Source organism: Meriones unguiculatus, chromosome 3 (genome assembly GCF_030254825.1).
Source record: "Meriones unguiculatus strain TT.TT164.6M chromosome 3, Bangor_MerUng_6.1, whole genome shotgun sequence".
Classification (NCBI taxonomy): Eukaryota; Metazoa; Chordata; class Mammalia; order Rodentia; family Muridae; genus Meriones; species Meriones unguiculatus.
In genome coordinates, this window is record NC_083351.1 from 176117518 (window position 1) to 176137313 (window position 19796).

The 19796-nt window shown below is 40.9% G+C and overlaps 1 protein-coding gene across 4 annotated transcripts in view; it reads left to right on the forward strand.

Annotated features, from left to right (window-relative positions):
* The window catches only part of LOC110562826 (THO complex subunit 2-like), a 38182-nt gene extending 19010 nt beyond the window's left edge, over window positions 1–19172 (forward strand). The window contains exons 3-8 of one of the 4 annotated variants that reach the window (XM_060381067.1): window positions 2225–2263; window positions 2372–2411; window positions 4895–5051; window positions 14119–14271; window positions 15956–16072; window positions 17109–19172. The gene's annotated coding sequence lies outside the window, so the exon portion shown is untranslated. Of the gene's footprint in view, window positions 1–29; window positions 1089–2224; window positions 2264–2371; window positions 2412–4894; window positions 5052–14118; window positions 14272–15955; window positions 16073–17108 lie in introns of those variants that run through there. The other 3 variants (XM_060381066.1, XM_060381068.1, XM_060381069.1) reach the window with 3 other exon arrangements.
* The last annotated feature ends 624 nt before the right edge of the window (window positions 19173–19796 follow it).

Genomic DNA, 19796 nt, shown 5'->3' on the forward strand with positions numbered 1-19796 from the left:
AAATACGACATCACAGTTTCCCTCACCAGGCCTGCAAGTCGGCTCGGTGGATTAAGGTACCTGCCATCAAGCTCAAATACCTGGAATGGAACCCCGTTCCCCCATGATGGAGGGAGAGAGCTCTGATTCCCACAGATGGTTCTCTGACTGTCACACACCCTAAATTAATAAATGTCATTAAATGTTATAATTTCCCTTGCCCAGAAACTGTCCTGATGTGACATCTTCCTCTTGGAGAACTTGTTTCTTATTCTCCTCATCACATTCATGTGGACTCCATGATCTCTAATGCAACATTACTTTCTTAATTGAAAATTGCCCTGAGTTACCCTTTTCAAGTACACAGTTGGGTGATCTTTAGCACATTCATCATACTGTGAAGTCACCACTGCTGTCAAGTCGCAGATCTTTCTCTGGTGTTCTAGCAGCTAGCCTTTCTTAGCATCTGGAAACTACTGCTGTTTTCTCTCCATGGGCTTGCTACTTTTGGATACAACATAAATGAGTTTATGAAATATTTTGTGGTTCTTGTGCATGGCTTCTTTCATACATCCATGTTTAACATGTACTAATAATTCATTGCTTTTTATTGCTGATTATTCATTTATCCATTTCATTAATGGACAGGAATAGTAACTTTAAGTTTTAAAATTGTAGCTGAAACACTAGTGTATCCACAGTTACAGTGGATGACACCATGATTATACATAGTACGAACAAAATGTTGTGTAGAAGTGGTACAGAAATCGGTTTTTGTGTGAGTTGATTTTTTTCTAAAGGCTATTTTAGCTCTGGTTTTAAGAAATATGTGTCCACTCTGGTAGAATTTACTGTGACAATGGCCACTCTCAGCTGCTCCATCGTAGTATCGAATTCTCCAGTCCAATTACCTAAAATATAGCTCGACAATTGTTTAGACAAATTTGCAGCACAGGAAAAATTCTCATGTTGTATGCTAGTGACACAAAGTCCAGCATACTTTCATTGACAGCCAGGTTGAGCGATTTGCCAGAGGGTATCAATTTGCTCCTGCAAGAGGTCAATCCTCTGATTGACCACAATCAAGCTTCCTTTTAGTTGAGCATTAATTCCTTTATGTACAACTAAGGCATGAGCTACATTGGCTAAATGATTATTCAGGGTCTGAGCAGTCTGCCCAGTATGACTCATGGCTAATGCCCTGGTGGTAGCTCCAACAGCCACAGGACTAGCCACAGGATTATCAACATGGATTGCTGTAGCCATGAATCATCTGAAGGAATGGGCGGGCATGGGAGCGTTAGCAGGCCTTCTGGTGTTGGTCTCCTTGGTTTGCCTGTGGTATATATGCAAGATTAGAGTCTCACAACAGTGTGATGCAGCCATGATCATTCAGGCCTTTACAGCCATTGAAGCAGGACATTCTCCCCAAGCATGGTTGGCTACCATAAAAAGCTAAAATGATACGCTCAGGATGCGAGGCTAAGCACTGCACTCAGGGTCAGCCGCTTTGGACCCAGAGAAGAGCATGTCTGATTGCATGCGGGTTGATGCCCCAGGTCCCGCCTCTGAGAAAAAGGTATCGGACGGGTCTGATGCTCTTTGGGTGGATGACACCTAAATGAACATCAGTACAAAGTCCCTATTTATTTCTAATATCAGAGATCAGACCTCTACTCTTGCCTGATGCGTCTAAAACAAAAAGGGGGAACTGTAGAGAGCTGCGGAATACTATGCCTTAAAGATGGAGCTGGTTTCCGCCTTCCACCTTCCCGATGGTGAGTGCTCTCTGTCACGAACAATTCCACATTTGGCTAAGGCTGAGGATCTGGCTTGCTTCCATGTATGTGGACCTATCTGCATTGCACACGTGGCACGCCTGGGTTGGCTACCCAGAGGCTATTTAAGCTGTGGGCTGGCTTTCCCCAGGGTCCGAGGATTGTTCAAGGTTCCTGAATAAACTGCATTGAAAAAAAAAAGAAATATGTGACTATAGTATCTTCATTAATAAAAGTTAACACATTAAGTATTCATTTGAAATTTAAGTGAGAGTATTAGACAAATAGAAATTGTATTCCATGTACTAATGATCATGTTTTGAATTTATGTCACCATTCATTATTTAAGAAAAACAACATGTAAAGTAACACAAGTGAGTATGATTGAGTCATCTTGTTTTAAAATAATTTTTGTAATATAGCAAATACTATTGCATTTTAATATCACTTAAAATTATATTTTGTAGGGGAAAATTCTCTTTTCTTCAACGGAGGACTTCTGGAAGGTACTTGAAAGTAATTTTGAAAGAACTAATTTCTCCATGAAAATTGTTCACTTGATGTCATATAGTCAGTGGACAAGATAAATAACATGTATCATTTCTGTGTTTAAGGCCTGCTGTTCATTTACCAGTATAGAAGAAGTAGGCTATGGTGAGTGGTTAAAGTAACTGTTCTACCTTCAAAAAGGGTTCAGTACCAGTTATAGAAAATCCTGTGGGTACCTTGCAGCAATTTGGGTCTTTCATACATTACTTATTTAATCTCCATAGCAGTGTTCCAAGGTAAGTACCAATACTTTGTATAAATGATGCAGATTAGATACAGGATGTCTTATTGTCACATAGCTAAAGAATTTGAGAAGGAATTTTGTGTGTTTTGTGGCAGCCATTCTTTATTATAGTTTATTACTTACTCTATATTATGATACAGCAGATACTGAGACTCTCCCAGGGTGTATAAGACATAAAAGGACAGATTGTCCTGTGTTGTTTCATGTAATAAGATGATGGTATGTATTCCCAGCTCCCAAAATAGTGCCTGGCAGATCTTTCAAAATCTGCTCTTGTAAATTCAACTAAATCTTTCCCTAGTCATTCCTAGTACAGCAGATTCAGTGCATTGCATTTACAAAAAAATAAAGGATACCTTTACTTGTATTTACTAACTTTTGTTTCTTCTGAATAACTCAGGCTTGAAGGCAGCTTTGTCAGATACTAGTTTAACTATTTGAGGTACTTAGAATATGGTTTTTCATCTAATAGATTAATCTGTTGAGAATGGCAGAGAACCCAGGATCCAGTCACATCCCCAAAGCTCTTATAAGATATGTGAACAAGTTTTGAGTACAGAAGGACGTCCTTCAGGGAGATATCACAACTGCAGCATTCCACCTCTGGCTCAAAATCCTCATGTCTGTCTTTTAATATAAAAATACATTCAGATATCTCAAAATATTCCCTAAATCTTGCCAGTTCTAGTATTGTTTAAAAAATTCAAAGCAGACATTTATCTCTGTAAATCTCAAAAATATGTTAATTTTCTGTGATCGAATGGCACAGAGTAAACATCCTGTTACAACAGAGCAAGACTGGAACCCAGGAAGGCAGGCATAAAGTCCTTGGCTCCATGTCTGGCACATTGGTACACTGTGGTAGTGAGACTGTAGGCCTGCAGAGGTCGTAGCATGCCCTTCTCATAGCATTGTCCTTGGAAGCCCATGTGACCTCACTTGTAGACCGACCCTGCTCATTGCCCACAGCGTTTCATAATGTGGATGAACGTATGGTTCCTTTACAATCTAGGTAAGCACTAGAAGCTTTTCCCCTCACAATCTTCTCATTCTGAAATTTCAATAAATGTGGTGGGCGATCTGAGTCATTTTATCTCTCTTGCCCAGAAAGGACTTTGTGAAGGCTGAATCTACCTCTGCCTTTCCTGAGAGTACCGAGGTAGCAGTGGGCTAGTTTATGGCACTCATCTTCCAACAGTACCGAGGTAGCAGTGGGCTAGTTTATGGCACTCATCTTCCAACAGATCTGCAATGCAGTGATTGCATGAGCTGCCTCCAAGCTTCTCCTGCCACCAGAATTGATAGACCAACTAGAAAGTTCCCTCCCACTTGGGGTGCCCTGCCTTTACACACGTGAGTGAGAGAGTTGGCTGGACAGTGCTCTAGTTTCGTCAGATTCCTCTGGGGCACTAAGTGGGTAAGGTGATCCCAACCACAGTAAATTGCACTCCCACACATCTCTCCCATATCTCCCATGGACCTGTGTCCAGTTCAAATCATAGCCAGGTTCCTGGGCCTGTGATTCTCAGTGTGGTTGCTTACTCACCCATTTGGGTGCGGAGGCTGTTGGGACTTAGGATAGAGAAATGTGGGGACTGCTGCAGAGGAAATCCCTATGTGGTTAGTTCCCCACCTTGGCTCTGGAAAGTGCAGGAACCTCTTCTTGATGTCTGCTCTCTCCACACACCACACTTGTCATAAACTTGCTGCAGTGCTCCATTCTGTGTTTGCCTCTTGCAGGGTTTTCCTTCCCTTGTTTGCTGAAGACCCCACTGTTACCAGGTGTCAAAATTGTTTTTGTTTTTTTCTTCAAATATACAGTACAGCACCTGTGCGTTCTACACTACCCTCCTGTCCCTTGTGCCATCTGCACTTGCTTCAGGCCTGCTGGGGTTGCAGGACTGTGCTCAGAAGCTCTCATCTGCCACCTTCTGTCTGTAACGTGTGTTAAGAGTCACTAACATGTGAGCTAGTGAAAGAAATTAACGCTCAGGCAGTTGCAGAGTGCCCCTCCTAGCATTCTCTTATTATCTCTGCCCTGAGCCATCACTATAGGTAGCATCGTCTTTAATAATGTGTGCAGATTCAGTGATTATCTAGATCACTTTATAGAAACTGTGTGGTCCAGAATCTACATTTGCTAAATTACACCAGAGTATACATTTTTTGTTTGTTTGTTTGATGACTGGATTTGTCACCTACCCAGTTGATCTTCTATTTAGCTTCATTTAGATAGGAATTTAGTACAATTCAGTTTAGAGAGAAAGTACTAAATTTCTAGAGCTGTTTTTTCCATGTTTGACAGTGTTGATACTTTGTAATGCAGTAATGCTCCTTTTTCTAGTGCCTAGAAAGTACAAGCACATCCTCCCTCTGTGGTGCCTCTTCCCATACACTACCTCATCTCACACCAATGACGAGAGAGATTTGTACAGCTCCTTCTGTGTATCAGGCCCTGTTCAAAGATGATAATCTCACCTCTCCCTCAGAAAGCCTCCAGGGTAAGTACTGCATCGTTTCATGTGGAAAAAAAGGCCTTTCCTTTTTCTCTTGAATTTTGGCTGGGGCATTGTGTGCTCTAGTGCAGAGTCACACCAAGGAAGCCAACCATGGGAACTTGGATCTGATGACACAGGCTCTGTGGACAGACACCTGTGGTGTGGGTTCCTGTACGTTTAGGGACTAAATTAATACCACTAGATGTTGGGACCTTCATTTCTGAAGGCCAATAACTGAGAATTTAGTAAGTAATGAAACACCATGTCATGTGTGTTTACCAGTGATATACTTTATGTCAAATACCTTATCTTACCAAGTAAACAAGTGTCCGTAATGGGCACAAGTGTTCTCATGATTTCACCTGTTCTATTGCCTTTTTTTCTTTCTGTTTGTGCTTTTGACTTAGTTGAATCTACACAAGTGAATTTGTGTAGAGTGAACAAAGCATGAGTCAGTACTGGAGAATAATTACAGTGGAGCACGCTGTTACCTGTATTTGTCAAAACCAGGGATATGAAACAGCTGCCTATGTTGCTGGCTTCAGAAAAACGTGGCTGGACCAATGAACCCAGTCAACTTTTAGTGACTTTTATTGTACAACCCCAACATCAGCCTGTTCTGTGTGGTCAGGTGTGTACTTCAGGCTTTTGGCTTTCCTGTTTCTAGCTAGTTGTCTAGACTCGTCCTATTTTGAATACGAGCAGGGAAAAAAATACCCTTCCTGACATTATATACACAAAGGGTACTAAGGATACAGCTGACAGCAAGGTAAGGGGTGAAGCTGCAGGACTGAGTAAGAGTATTTGACAAAGGATTTAGGAGTCTAGAAGAACATTATGATTTGGAAACCCTGGGTTTCAGGGTGCTGGAGAGGGAGCTCAGTTGGTAGAGTACTTGTCCAGCATGCACATGGCTCTGGACTTTGAGTCCAGGACCACTTAATGAATCCTGGTGGGCTCTGCCTGTGATACTGTCATTTGGAAAGTGAAGGCAGGAGGATCAGAAGTTCAGAGTAATTCTCAGCCCTCAGCTACAGGGCAAATTTAAGGCCAGCCCAGTTTGTATGAGACACTGTCGCAATCAAAATAAAATAAAATAAACAAAATAAAAGTCTTAAATGGAGGAGAGCTTGGAGAGGCAGTTCAGCCTGTAGCATGCTTCCTGGGTAAGCATGATGAACCAAGTTCAAGCCCCACGACCCACATAAACAGCAGGCATGGTAGCACATACTTGATATCCCAGGGCTGGGGAGGCAGAGACAGGAGGAACCTGGGGCTTCCACAGCCTAGCCTGTTTAGCAGCTCCAGAGCCTACTGAAAGACCCTGTCTCAGGCAGAAAGATGGAGAGCTCTGAGCAGTGACACCAAATCTAGACCTCTGGCTTTTTAATGCATGTGCACATACATACAGACACACAGGAACATACAGATACTCAAAAGAACCTTAATCCAGTCTTAGTACATCCCATATCTGTATGCTTTTCAGAAAAGTTTTTTTTTTTTTTTTTTTTTTCAATTTTCCTAGCATTTATCTTTAGCGGTGATAGGGGTAATGAGACTACATTCACCGTTGTTTCTCTACTTTCTCCCTGACTCCTTTCCCTCACTTGTCCAGTCATACTAGATGGCCACGCTTTTAGGACACAGTCACAGAATTAAGGGGCATGAGGTGCATTTCAAGTTACTTCCATGGGACCACCAGAGACACAACGTTCTTTCATAAACTTTGACCCTGCTCCTAGCACCCATGCTGGGAGATAGTGAGGAAGCTGGCTTCTGTGGGAAGCCTTGTTTGCTGATGCATTTATCTAGTATTTCTTAAAGTATTGATGCAGGAACCATTCTTGGCTCTTGGGACACATCAGTGGAAAACACAGACCCTTTCCCAGAGCTCAAGGAAGAATGAGATGGACAGCGGACAGTAAACAAATAGACCAGTACCCTGGATAAACGCTGCTGCTACAGGAAAACAAAACGTGCAGCCAAACCAGGATTCACAGTTCACCTGCATGTCATGTTGCAACATCCCTCACATGAATGTAGGCTGTATGCTTGGTCAGAGTTCTTCACATTAAACTCAGCTCTGCTTTGATAGCCAGCTGGAACTACTAAGATGAATCAAAGTGCCTTGTAGTTACTGTCAAGCTTTTCCTAATAGTCCCTGTAAATCTCAGGAAGGATAGGCAGGTAACGACAATTCAGAGTCAGTAGAATGTCATGAGTATATGTGTCACTTCTGAGATGCTGAGGATGAACACCATCAAGGCTGCCCCTCCATACATGACACTGCTCTCTCAGTTCCTGGATGTGCTTGACAGGGCAGAGCCACGGCACAGGGATGTCATAGGGGCATAGGTCACACACTTCTCTTCTGAGGTGACACTGAGGCTGTCACAGGTAAGGCTTTCGGTAGCTCTGTGGAAAACACTCCACACATTAGGTAGGAAAGAATGCCCAATGTGACAAAGGAGGGAGTTCTCATCTACCACATCCCTGTCTTGAAGGAACTGTTGAGAGCACACATAGATCCCAGAAGGCCAGCTTCCAGCTGAGGCCATTGCCCCTCAGTGGAGGAGATCATACTGAATACCTGACCAGATAGTTTTAGGAACTGTGAAATTATGCAGCTGGGTATTTCATTTTGATAGAAATGGTGCCATTAAGTACATCATTTCACTTTCTCACAGTGGCATGTACAAAGTGAAAAATAAAGGATCAGTGTGAATGTAAAGCAATATTTCACACAATAGGCAGTTATTGAGGACATGTGAACTATAAAGCCCTGGGAAAGGGAGGCAAAATTGTTGTAATATGATGTTACTTACTGAGTGACCTAGTCCATACTTTGTATGTTTTAAAAAGCAAAGCAAAAAGTGAGCAATGGAAGTGGGCAAAAGGATACATGAGACATGAAATTAGAAGAGACTTAGCAGGAGTGGGAATATCAAGGAAGGCTGAGGGTAGTAAGAAGCTAAGGAAGTTATGAGGTGAAGAATCTACTAAGACAAATTCAGTACAGAAAGCCACAGTGATATCACAATTCCTGGATGCTATTTCCATCCAGTCACTGTTTTAGTCCAGGGCTCCTGTTTCTCATGTTGTAGTAGAATGTCATGCAGCTCCTAGAAAGGCTCATCTGCTGGTTTTTATGCTTAAAGTTAAACAGTAATCAAGGAATAAATTAAATCATATACACATACTTTTGTTTTGGTTTGGCTTTTGAGACAGGATTTCTCTGTGTAGCCCTGGCTGTCCTAGAACTCTCTCTCTCTCTCTCTCTCTCTCTCTCTCTCTCTGTAGACCAAGCTGGCCTCGAACTAACAGAAATCCACCTGCCTTTGCTTACCCAGGGATTAAAGGTGTGCACACACATTTTTATCTGTGTTATATGTGTCTATATCTTAGGCTATATATGTATTCTCAGAAGGAAGTGTACTCTGGGGTAGGGGCCTTAGGAAGTCTTCATTCACAGCACATACTTCTCCATGGAACTAGCAATGTTGAGCAAAATTGTTTTTCACCAGGGTTGATGTAAGTGGTGATAGTAGCAGTGTTTTGTTTCAATTTTTTTTTTTTTTTTGTATATTTTTTTTGTATATTTTTTTAATCTTGTCGTGGAAGGACACAGTAAATGGACTGGCTTCCTGATTCTGTCTATGCATTGCTGTTGTGTAGTTTTCATGGATATGGTTGGTTGGATTGCCAGGCAGTGTGGTGTAAGGTGACCCACTATACCACAGCTTTTGGTTTCTTCTTGGCAGCTTGTGAGATTATCTCCTGTTTCTTGTTTCTTTAATTCTTCACTATATGGTGGAAGACATACTGTACTGTGCATTCGCAAAGTACACTATCAGGAGTTTGTGTAACACACACAGTAAGAGGCCATCTTAGTGTGCTCTTTGGGCCTGGAGCCTGAGACTAACAGTGAGGACTATCTGAGTTTCACTTCATGGAAATAAGCAAGGAAGGAAAAGAACTTAGAGAAGGAGAATGTGAAGATCGAGGAAAGGAACAGATAGATAGCGTATCTGGAGCTATAGCAGGAGAATCACTTCTTCTGGGAAGAGGCTGGAGGGAAAGGCACAGAACCCAGGTTCTGAGAAGCATTCTCCACACAAGGCAGCACTAGGCAAGCACTGCTTGAACGAGAGCATAGGTGCTGCTGGCTGAGTAAGGGGAAACAGGCCTGTGTGTCTCCTCTGCTCCTCTAGCAGATACGCATAACACACTTAGCACCGTCTGTTCTAATGGGTTCAGTGACACAAGCACACTCACAGTGTTCTTCAGCAATCACTGCTGTGCACACTTTTCTCATAATCCTGGCATGAAGTCATATATACTAGCCACAGCTTCTGTACTCACTACTGCATACACGTGTGAAATAGAGTAAATCCAAGTGGGTCTTCTAAGACCATACAACATGGCTTTTTGTGACACATGTCACTTGGCATTGTGTTTTCAAAGTTACATTCATTCCTGTCATGGTATAATAATATTCAGGTATAATAATATTCAGGTGTTTGTTTAGGCCACGTTGTATTATGTATTTATCTGCTAATATTGTCCCTCTTCAAATTACACCTCTTCATTATGAGTTTTAACAAGCCCATGAGCCAGCTCTCAGTAGTGAGATGTCATGTGCCAAAAAACCTATTTAGTTTCACCATTACCTTCTTCACTGTTTCCCTGGCATGTGCCCAGTTGCCATGGCTCATCTTTGTCATGCAGTGGGATGGCTTAAGTACCTTCCAGGAAACTTGTAAGTATTTATCAGATCGTAAAGAAGAAAATGAATGTTACTGTCTTCACAGTAATATCTATTTGTGGTTGTTATTTGGCCACCTTTTGTTTAACATGATTATTTCAAGTAAGAGTACATGATTTATTTCACAAACCCACCCAAGGAGTTAAAAATCTGAAATGCTGGTATTCAGGAAAGCAGTCTTCATGAACCAGGAGTGGTGAAGTGTGCTACTAACACCAGCTCTAGGAAGAAGAGCTAGAAGGACTAGGAGTTAAACTCTCCTCCTTCCTCTACATGGTAGGTTCAGCTCTCAGTACTGAGTGGACTGTGTGCTTCACTGTTTCTTTGGCACATGCCCAGCTGGCACAGCTCACCTTTGGCATTCAGTTGAATGACTTAAGTACCTTCCTGCAATGGAATAGCTACAGAAAACCAGCACTGTTGAAGTGGCCAACATCTTGAATACAGTGGAAACTTTCATCTTTATTATTTACATTATTTATTTATTTATCTATCTATTTATTTGTTTGTTTATTTATTTGCAAGTGCAGGAGCATAAATGTCAGGAGTCAGTTCTCTCCTCCCACCTGGGGTTCTGGTTGCAGAGCTCAAGTTGTCAGGATTGGCGTCAGGGTAACACCTTTACTCCTGGCCATCCTGCTCTGCTACAGATGGGAGCTCTGAGAAACTCAGTTGTTGGATGTTTGGCCCTGTTCTTCCTGTCAGAACAAATGACCAGTCGTTCAGGTTTTCACTCCTATTGACTACTGTTTCCATATAGTTTCAACTTCAATTAATTTAATGAGAAAATTAAAGTTATAATATTTTAAGACAGCACGGTACAGGGAAATTTTTAGTCTTCTTCCAGTGTTTCCACATATATGCAAAACACAGAGGTAATTACTAGATGTTCAATGCAGTTTGCACAGCAGTTAGCATCGTGAAAAAGTAACAAAATCCTTGATTATTACTGGTATTAGATAGAAGCTGTTAATAAAAGTAAGTTCATTTGAACCCAGTTTTGACAGCACCCAGTCACCTGGGCCTCACTTTGAGTAAATTGTAAATCTTTGAATACAATATTCTGGCCATCCTTCAGAAACCTTTGATTTCTTTTTTTAAGAAATTTTTACCTTCAAACCTAAGGAGATCTTGGGAAGACTTATTTAGTATGTTTTATCCAGATTATATATTTGAATCTTAGACCTGATCACTATAGAAGCCACCTAAATAACATTTTGTGTGTTAACTATAGGGTGAGAATAGCATACAATGTGAAAACATTGTGTTATCCAGAAGTTGCTGATTGACACAGACAGTGGGAAGTTCTCAGAGGTGTATAGTTTCTTCTGTTTTCCACTTTGAACAGTGGTAAAAATCATCCTTTAGAATTATTATCTTGTCTCTTATATGCAGTTGGCTTTTGCGCTGTTTTTGTTTGTTTTCTTTGTAGTTTCATATCTTTTGGGGAACTGAGCTTTGCCATGGTCCAGGAAGTTAATTAAGTTTTAGAACTAGTTCTTTTTCAGCTCTGTGTTTGTTTTTTGACCTGTACACTTCTGTTTACAAGGGTGTTGCTCACCCCAGTGCTCTTAGAGAAGCACTTTGTTTGCAGGTGCATGTCTTTCTAACACATGCTGTCAGGAGTCATCAGCTTCCCCTTTGCTCCTGCATGGCGATGTCTCTGCTTGCTTACATAGTAACGAGTTGATCTGTGTTGTCTTAATGATTTCTAGGAGGGATGGAAACTGTAGTCACAGTGTTACCAGAAGCCAGAAAACTGAAGGTGATTGTCAGAGATGAAGGATGCCTCAGGGAGCTTGGAGGTGAGGCTAGTGAAGAGGCCTGGCTGGACTCCATGCCCATCCTAATTGGTAGTCTTTGGCCCACTCAGCCCCTCCGGGCTCAGAGGCACCTGGCTCTGTGTGCAGTGTTCCTGCTGTCAGCGCTTCAGTTACAGTAGGGCTTTTTGTTGTTTGACTCTGTGTGAAATGACCATACCTTCTTAGTACCCTGATCATTCAAAAGGGATAAAGAACATGATAATACGCAAAAATATCAAACTGAATAGTGAAACAAAAGTAAAAACAAATTAGGATGAGGCTAAAACATACATTCTGGAAATACAAGTATAATTAATGGGCTACAATTCAGCCCACCTGGCCTTAAATTGTTTTTAACATTTACTTTTATTTATGTGTGTGTGTGTGCGCATGTATGTGTGTACATGTCTGCAAGAGCAACAGTGGTTTACCTGCTGATCCATAGCCCAAAAACTTTTAATAGTCAAGTTGAAAAAAATAACCTGGTTTGTAGTGTAATTAATAATGTCTATGAAAGTAAGCAAAACTTATTAGGAGATAGGAAGGTGTCTGGGTTATTAGTTGTTCTTTGGATTATTAACACTCCTTTCACTGATTCTTTGTGATTTTGTCGTTGCTATGATTGTTTATTACCTGTTTGGTTGATCTCAGCCCTGAGTTTATTTCCTGCTGTCCACTCTCTGTCCATGTTACTTCTTAGTGTTGCAGAGGTTTCAGGTGTGCTGCTAACTTACTAGTTTGTAACTTCTCCAGTTTTTTGCTGTAGGCACTTAGTCCTGTGAACTTTCCCCTTAGGGCCGACTCCATCGTGTCCTGTAGGGTTGTCTATGTTGTGTTCTCATTTTATCCGATTCTAAAAGGCCTTTATTTCCTGCTTGATGTCTCTTGACCCATTTTTCATTTCAGTGGTGAGGAGTTGTCCATTTTTGATGAGTCTGGCAACTCTGTTGTTTCAGGTGTTGATACCCAGCTCTAGTCTCTGGTCACGTAGGATGAAGGCTGTCCTTTCAGTTGTCTGTTGTCTGCTGAGACTCACTTTGTGTCCAAGTATGGTCAGTTTTGGAGAAAGTTCCCCGAGTGGCTAAAGAGATGTATTCTTTGCGCTTAGGTAAAACGTTCTCTAATATCTGCTAGGTTCATTTGATATATGATGTTATTTAACTCCAACATATTTTGTTAGTGAGAGTCAGATTCTGTCAGTGTGTGTGTGGGTGGGAGTGTTAATGTGGGATTTGGGCTGTTGGAGTGTTTCTTTTGTGTACTTGGGTGCATAGATGTTTAGAATTAGAACATCCTCTTGGCTTTTTCCTTTTAATGACTATGTAGTGTCCTTCCCTATCCTAATTAGGTTTGGTTTGAAGTCTATTTGGTCAGATTCTAAAATGGCTGTGCCTGCTTGCTTCTTGGGTCTATTTGCTTGGAATATCTTTACCACCCTTTTACCCTGAGATGGTGTCTATCATTGTTGTTCAAGTGCTAGATACAGCAGAAAGCCTGAAACGATTTGTAGTCTGTGTCCTCCTTGGGGGGAGTTGAGACTGTTAACACTGAGAGTTATTAATGAGCAGTGTTTATTGATTCCTTTATTTTGTTATATGGTGTATAAGTTTTTATCCTTTTGATTTACTGATATGAAATTATTTATTCTTGTTTTTTTTGGGGGGGTATGGTTAGCTTCTATCTAAAGTTTTTCTTGTGGTGCTTTCTGTAGAGGTGTATTGGTAGATAGAAATGGGTTAAATTCAATTTTATCATGGCATGTTTTTCTTTCTCTGTCTTTTGTGACTGAAATTTTGCTGGGTATGGTTGTCTGGGCTGACATGTCTGTCCAGACCCTTTTACATTTGGAGTGTCCACTGAGAAGTCAGATGTTATTCTAATGGGCCTGCCTGTTTATGTTCATTGGACTTTCCCCTACAGTTTTTAATGTCATTTCTTTGTTAGTGTTTTGATTTAGTGTTTTGATCATTATATGTTGATAGGATTTCTCTTCTGGTTCTTTTGGTTTGATGTTCTGTGCATTTTTTTTTTTTTACCTTTAAAGGCACCCTCTTTAGATTTGGGAAATTTTCTTCTGTTTGTTAAAGATATTTTCTGTGCCTCTGACCTGGCTTTTCTCTCCTTTTCTATCTTTGTTGTTCATTGGATTGTCTTTTTATCATTGCCCAGATTTCCTGGATATTTTGTGTCTGAGTGTTGTTTGGGTTTAATATTTCCTCTGACTAAGCTATCCCTTTTTTTTTTCTACCTGAGATTCTCTTTGCATGACTTAAAATTTGTTGGTGAGGCTCCGTGGATTTTGTTTGACATCCTAGATTTTTCATTTTCTCTTTTATTTCTCTTTGGTTTTTCTGTAGTGATTTCTGTCTTCAGGTCTTGAATTGTTTTCAGTATTTTACCCAACTGTGTTTTTACAGACTTCATTAAAGGCTTTATTCATCTCCTTTTTCAGGTCCTTAAATGATAATTGTTGCTATTTTGAAATCTGTATCTTGTATTTCAGCTGTATTGCACTTCTCAGGGCCCACTGCAATAAGATTCCTGGCTTCTGTTGGAGGCATATTGTCTTGGCTGTTCATGTTTGTGTTTCTGCACATCTGGAGTTATGATGTTTGAGGATTTTCTTGGTGTTGGTATCTGGTCTTATCTTTGTCAGGTGGGTGTTCCACTCTTTGGTTGCTTTTGTCCTTTCTGGATTTTAGGGGGCTTGTGGTGGTTGTGGGGTCCCTAGTACAGTGTATTTGTGCAGGTCAGTAGGTGGCAGAAAGGAGTGGAGATGGACTAGGAAGGAAGGCTGAGAGTGGCTTAAGGCAAAAGCTGAAAGACTGAGTCCCCAGGGAGTGGAGATTTGGTAGAAAGATGGGCTTCTGCAAGCAGGCTGCAGTAGGGCAAAGATGGGGATGGAAAGGCTGGGAGCTCTGAGTCCATACTAGGAAGTGGCCCAGGTGAGTGTTGTTGGGGTGGGAGGAGGGTCTCCTGAGAGCAGGCTGCTAAGGGACTGCAGGAGTTAAATCTGAGGACACTATTGTGTTGGCAGGAAGGAGAGTGAGAATCACCTGAGTGGTGGCTCCCCTAGCCCAGTGTGGCCATGGAGGGTCCCAGTGAAAGGGTTCTAGGAAAAGTCAGCTGACAAAAGGATGGAGATGGCCTAGAAGTAAGGTTAAGATTTGGCTGGAATAGAGCTAAGCTGGTCTGCCTGGTTTGGTTTGTTATGTTTTCTTTTTATTTTATTTTATTTATTTTTTTTTTATAAAAAGTGGGGCTTTTTTTTTTGTATGCCCTTAAGAAAAAAATTATGGACATTGAAATTTTCATTTTTGTAAAATTTTATAAAAATGGGTTCTTAGAAAGCACTCTGAAAGTATGCAGAGATGACTTGGTAAGTGCAGTGCTTGCTGCAAAGACAAGCCTGAGAGCCTGAGTTCAGACTCCCAGTAACAAAACCATTGCCAGGCGTGGTGGTACAGGCCGGGAACCCAGAGGAACAGAAGAAACAACAACAGGCCCCAGGGTTCACTGGCAGCCCAGTCTGCCCAGAGCACCAAGGCTCAGAGACCTCATCTCAGAACAGAAGGCAGAGAGCAGTAGAGGACAGCACACATGCATGTGCACAGGCAGCAGAGCTGACACATACTTACACACATACATGGGGGTGCCACACACACACAGAGTTTTAAAAAACAAAACAACATTTGAACAGTTGTGGTGGCTTTCATGGGATGACTACAGAACTCTCATCATCTCTTTTCAAGAGGTCTTCAGTTCACATTTTAAGGTATTTATCTAATATTTTTATACAAAGTAATGGCATAAGAGGACACAGTTTTCATACTGCTTCGTTTACTTAAACATTGTGAGCCTAATTCTGCTTCCTTAAATATTTTAATTTTTATAATTAATTTTACCAGTATAATTTCTGGTGTCATCTTAGAAACCTATTGTATATATAAGCAATATATTTAAAGTATATTTAACAATACATTCACATATTGATTTCTTAATGTCATTTAAAAATTAGCACTCCAGATGAATATATTTGTAGCCAAAAACTGCACAGATAAGAAAATTATCGTTGAATTTTTTTTTAATGGAGAGTCTGACCGTGGGGATGTGCCTATATTTGAAGATTTGAGACAGCATGCTGTGTTAGCTGGAGGGGATTTAGGTCCTTATTTTTCCATCACCTGTGCATGAGTGTTTTGTAAAACTTGAAGCTACCTAGAAAGTGTTTCAGATTTTTCTGTTAAACAGAAGGGGGAAGAAGCCACTGTTTTATTAAAAAAGACATTGTAGCAGAACATTCTAAGGAGTTTGCTCCTCTGCACTGTGCTTTCCTGCAGCTTGGTGAGAACCATGGACAGAGGCCTGGAGCACTCCAGGGCAGCACAGTGTCCCAGGCCTCAGTGTTGGTCAGAAGGCTGGAGATCATGGAGCTGGCCAAACTAAAGAGACATGAGGTATGGAAGACAGCTAGACGCCTTGGCCTTAAAAACTGCCACTGATGAACAAGGCTTTTTGTTATATGTGTATTTTCAGGTGACAGTTTGCTTTAAAAATACTGAAGAAGAGTAACTTAAGGGAAGGCCCCATGCCCAGCAGTAGTTTACAGGCCCCCAGCCTTAGCCCAACTTAAGACATAATGAAAGTACCATCCAGACCTTGGAACCCAGCACGTAGGCAGCAACACCCTCCAAAGGAGAACAAAGACCTAATTCATCAAAGTCCATAGTCTTAGGGAAATCCCCAAATGTACTTTGCTTTTTGCCTTTTGGCTAACTGAGGTTTCTCAACCCATGATGTGTTTTTGATGCTTTAAAGCTCACCCTGAGGGTGCATGGGACTCCTGAGCACCCAATGTGGTCACCAGCAATCTAATAAGGACTTTCTGAACCCATGTGCGAGTAGTCTCTGGCAGATACCTAACTACAGTAGGTAGCCAACACAAAACGAACTCAGTGGCAGTTTTAGGGGGTCTTGTCTCAGGACTTTTTTTTTCTAAACTTACGGGTTTTTTGTGTTTATATTAGGGCTTTTAATTTGGTGTTTTTCTAGGATTCCTGAGTGTATGAATGTGTGCATTTATGTGTATATATGTGTTTCTTGTGCTTTTTCTTTACAGTTATACTGTTGTTTTCATTCTTTTGATACAATTTTATGTTCTCTGCAACATAAACTTTGAATTGCATGACACATCCTGATGAACACGTTCTGTAACCCTTACTTAGAATAGCTTTTCTGTCTCTGTGACTGCTGAGCAAATGAGAATGTGGAGGCATGGCTCCTAATGACCCAGACTCTGGCCGCGATGCTGTTGCTGGAGAGGCAGCAGAGTGAGCAGTGACTACTGTGCTTCCTATGAATGTCTGTTTCTCTCGGGTCTTCCTTAGCTATAAACAGTATTTGATTTTAAGGCAAATTGTGTATAAGGGAGTGTGTGGGCCCTGGCTGGTAACACGTTCTTGCTCTCAGCTTCTCTTTTCTTGAATATGACAGGCAGAGGGCGACACAGATGCACAGGGACAGAGGGAGCAGCTGGTGCGTGAACAGTTGCAGTGCTGACACTGATGATGCAGCAATATTCCAGACGGGCTGGCCTCTCGGCGTGACGTCAGCCTTGCCCCGGATGTCCTTGTCCTTCAGGCCTGCCAGTCTACAGTGGACCTGGAAGTTGGAGGCAGCAGTGGAGATGCCAGGATGCACACTTCGTAATTCACACGTGTCACTGTGTGGTCCTGAGTACATTTACCAAAACAAGTACATTGTTTATGCTTGATTTATCATATGATGCTGGTCTTTAAATCTAATTACTAATCTTCTGCACTTGAATTTATTTTCCATAAACTTTACCTGTGGATGAAAGAAGATTTTTTTTTTTTTTTAACTTTTCCTCACATGAGAGATCTAGACTGAAATATTGAACTAAGGGGGAAAAAGCTGGAAAGTAAATTGAGAAGTACGCCCGATTGCTGCCCTGCCCAACTCTACAGGTGACAGTGAAGTAGCTTTCCACAGCGTGGAACTGTCAAAGGACTTCTGAGCACACGTCCAGCCACAAGTCAGTGTTGACATTTTAGCCAGTGTGTGGAGGGGAGGGAGGGCATTTCTCTCCACACTGAGGTGGTTGTTACTTCAGGTGCCCTCTACTGGTAAACTTTAAACCATATGAGAAACCATAGCAGGGCTATGACCCCATTGTGCTGGACTTTGTATGAATAGTTCAGATGTTAATTCTGCACTTTTTTTTTTTTTTTGCCCACTTTCTTGTAGCTAATGTGTGTATGAGTAGCTGTATTACTTGTGTTATTTGTATTGTTTTAGCTCTGTTAAATGCCCCCTAAATTTTCCAGATAGTGTCTCTAACTACTACAGAATTGTATGGTTCCTTAATTCACACTAAATTTGACTTTCTACAATTTGTTCAGTGTGAATATCTTTTTTTTCACGTTTCAGCTTCCTTGAAACTCAATATTAAAAGCTATCCAGTAGAACCAACTTATTAAATGTTACTTTAGAGTGCATTAAAATGTTGCACTAAGCAAATGTTTAAGAAAGATACTTTGCCTGTGTTGAAATTCATTACGAATCATAGAGCAAAAGTCATTTCATAGTATTTCAGAGACATAGCCTCAAATGTTCTTGGTCTAGTGTGTCAGTAGAATTGATAATACAAATAAAGTTTGCTTTAATTAAACAATTTTTTTTTCTGTAAGTCCTTTTTTTTTTATCAGAAAGCATCAGGCAGAGGTTGCCTTAGTTGTTGTTTTCATTGGAAGAGAGTTTTTCACTAATTTTGTGTGTGAACTCTATTCTCATTAAGAGGTTTTTCTTTTCCACACCTACTAGGTTGTGTGATCTTCTGCAATCTAAAGGGATAAGGAAGATGCAGTTCAGGGCTGGTGATCACCCTCAGTCATAGAACCACTGCAGGAATCCTATTTTCAGTGCTGTGTCTCATAGCCTCGTGTTCACTTAATTACTATCCTTTTAAGTCAGTCGTATCTCCAGGAGCCAATGGGTTTTTCTGGGTCAGGTAATAAATGAAACATACTGATTTTTAATAGATTTTTCATGTGATTTCATCTCCATCTTTTCTTTGAATATTCTGACCAAGTTCTTTCTTCCTAGGTGGTAAAGTTTATGTTCAGGTATATTGAGTTTATGTATTTATCATGTAAACCCTATTGTTATGTGAAACCAAGTTTCAACTTCAAGTGCAGCCATTATACGATATCTGTGTGTATTGACCATGAGCCACATACCCACTGCAGTCCCTAGCAAGAATTTATGATACATACTATACACTTATAGTATATTTATAAGAATGTACAAAATTCTTTCCTTTCACCCTGTGTTCCATCTGTTTTTTTTTGTTTTGTTTTGTTTTTTTCTTGTGTGAAAAAATAAAGTTTCATCCCTTTCCCTTTGTTTAATCCCTTTTGCTTTCCCTCTCTTGGTATAATTAGAATGCGAATTGTTCAAATCTCTGTAATTAAGAGTTTCAGAAATGTGTGATGCTGGTCACTTGACTTAATAAAGACTAAATATATAAACATAAAAGTCGTCTGTTTCCTAACTAAAAACAATGAAAAATGTCTGTATGTGGGACCCACATAATGAAATAATGCTTATCACAGCAAGTCCACATTTCAAGCACATCACTGTCATGCATAGTAGCTCACTATCCCGATTCCCCATTGAGGAAGTGATGGCAGAGCTAGTCTGAGGCGAGAGGTAGCTGCCTTTGGAGACATGATGGCATGCCCGCAGTCCCAGCACCACAGAGAGGCAGGAGACCAGCAGTTTAGGGGCAGCCTGGGCTACATGAAACTGGATTAAAAAAATAGAAACAAGCAGTAGCCAAACATGGGTAGTGTGCATCACTTGAGCAGTTGTCCCCAAAGCTGCTCCATGGCTATGTTAATCTTGTTCTCTTTCACTTACAGGCAGTTAATACTGGGAATGATGTATCAGCTGTAGGTACCTCAGTTTTCCAGTTCTAAAAGGCAAAATGACTAGTTTAAAGGGGTGATGGAAGAACCAAACAAAACAACACTTCTCACAGGGACTAGAGTGTGATAAAATGCTATAAAGGTCGACTTGCTTTTCCTGGGATCTGGTAGAGTACGTTAATGGCTTCCATCAGAATGTGTTTGTAGGAGGTGGTAGGGCCTGGCATGACAT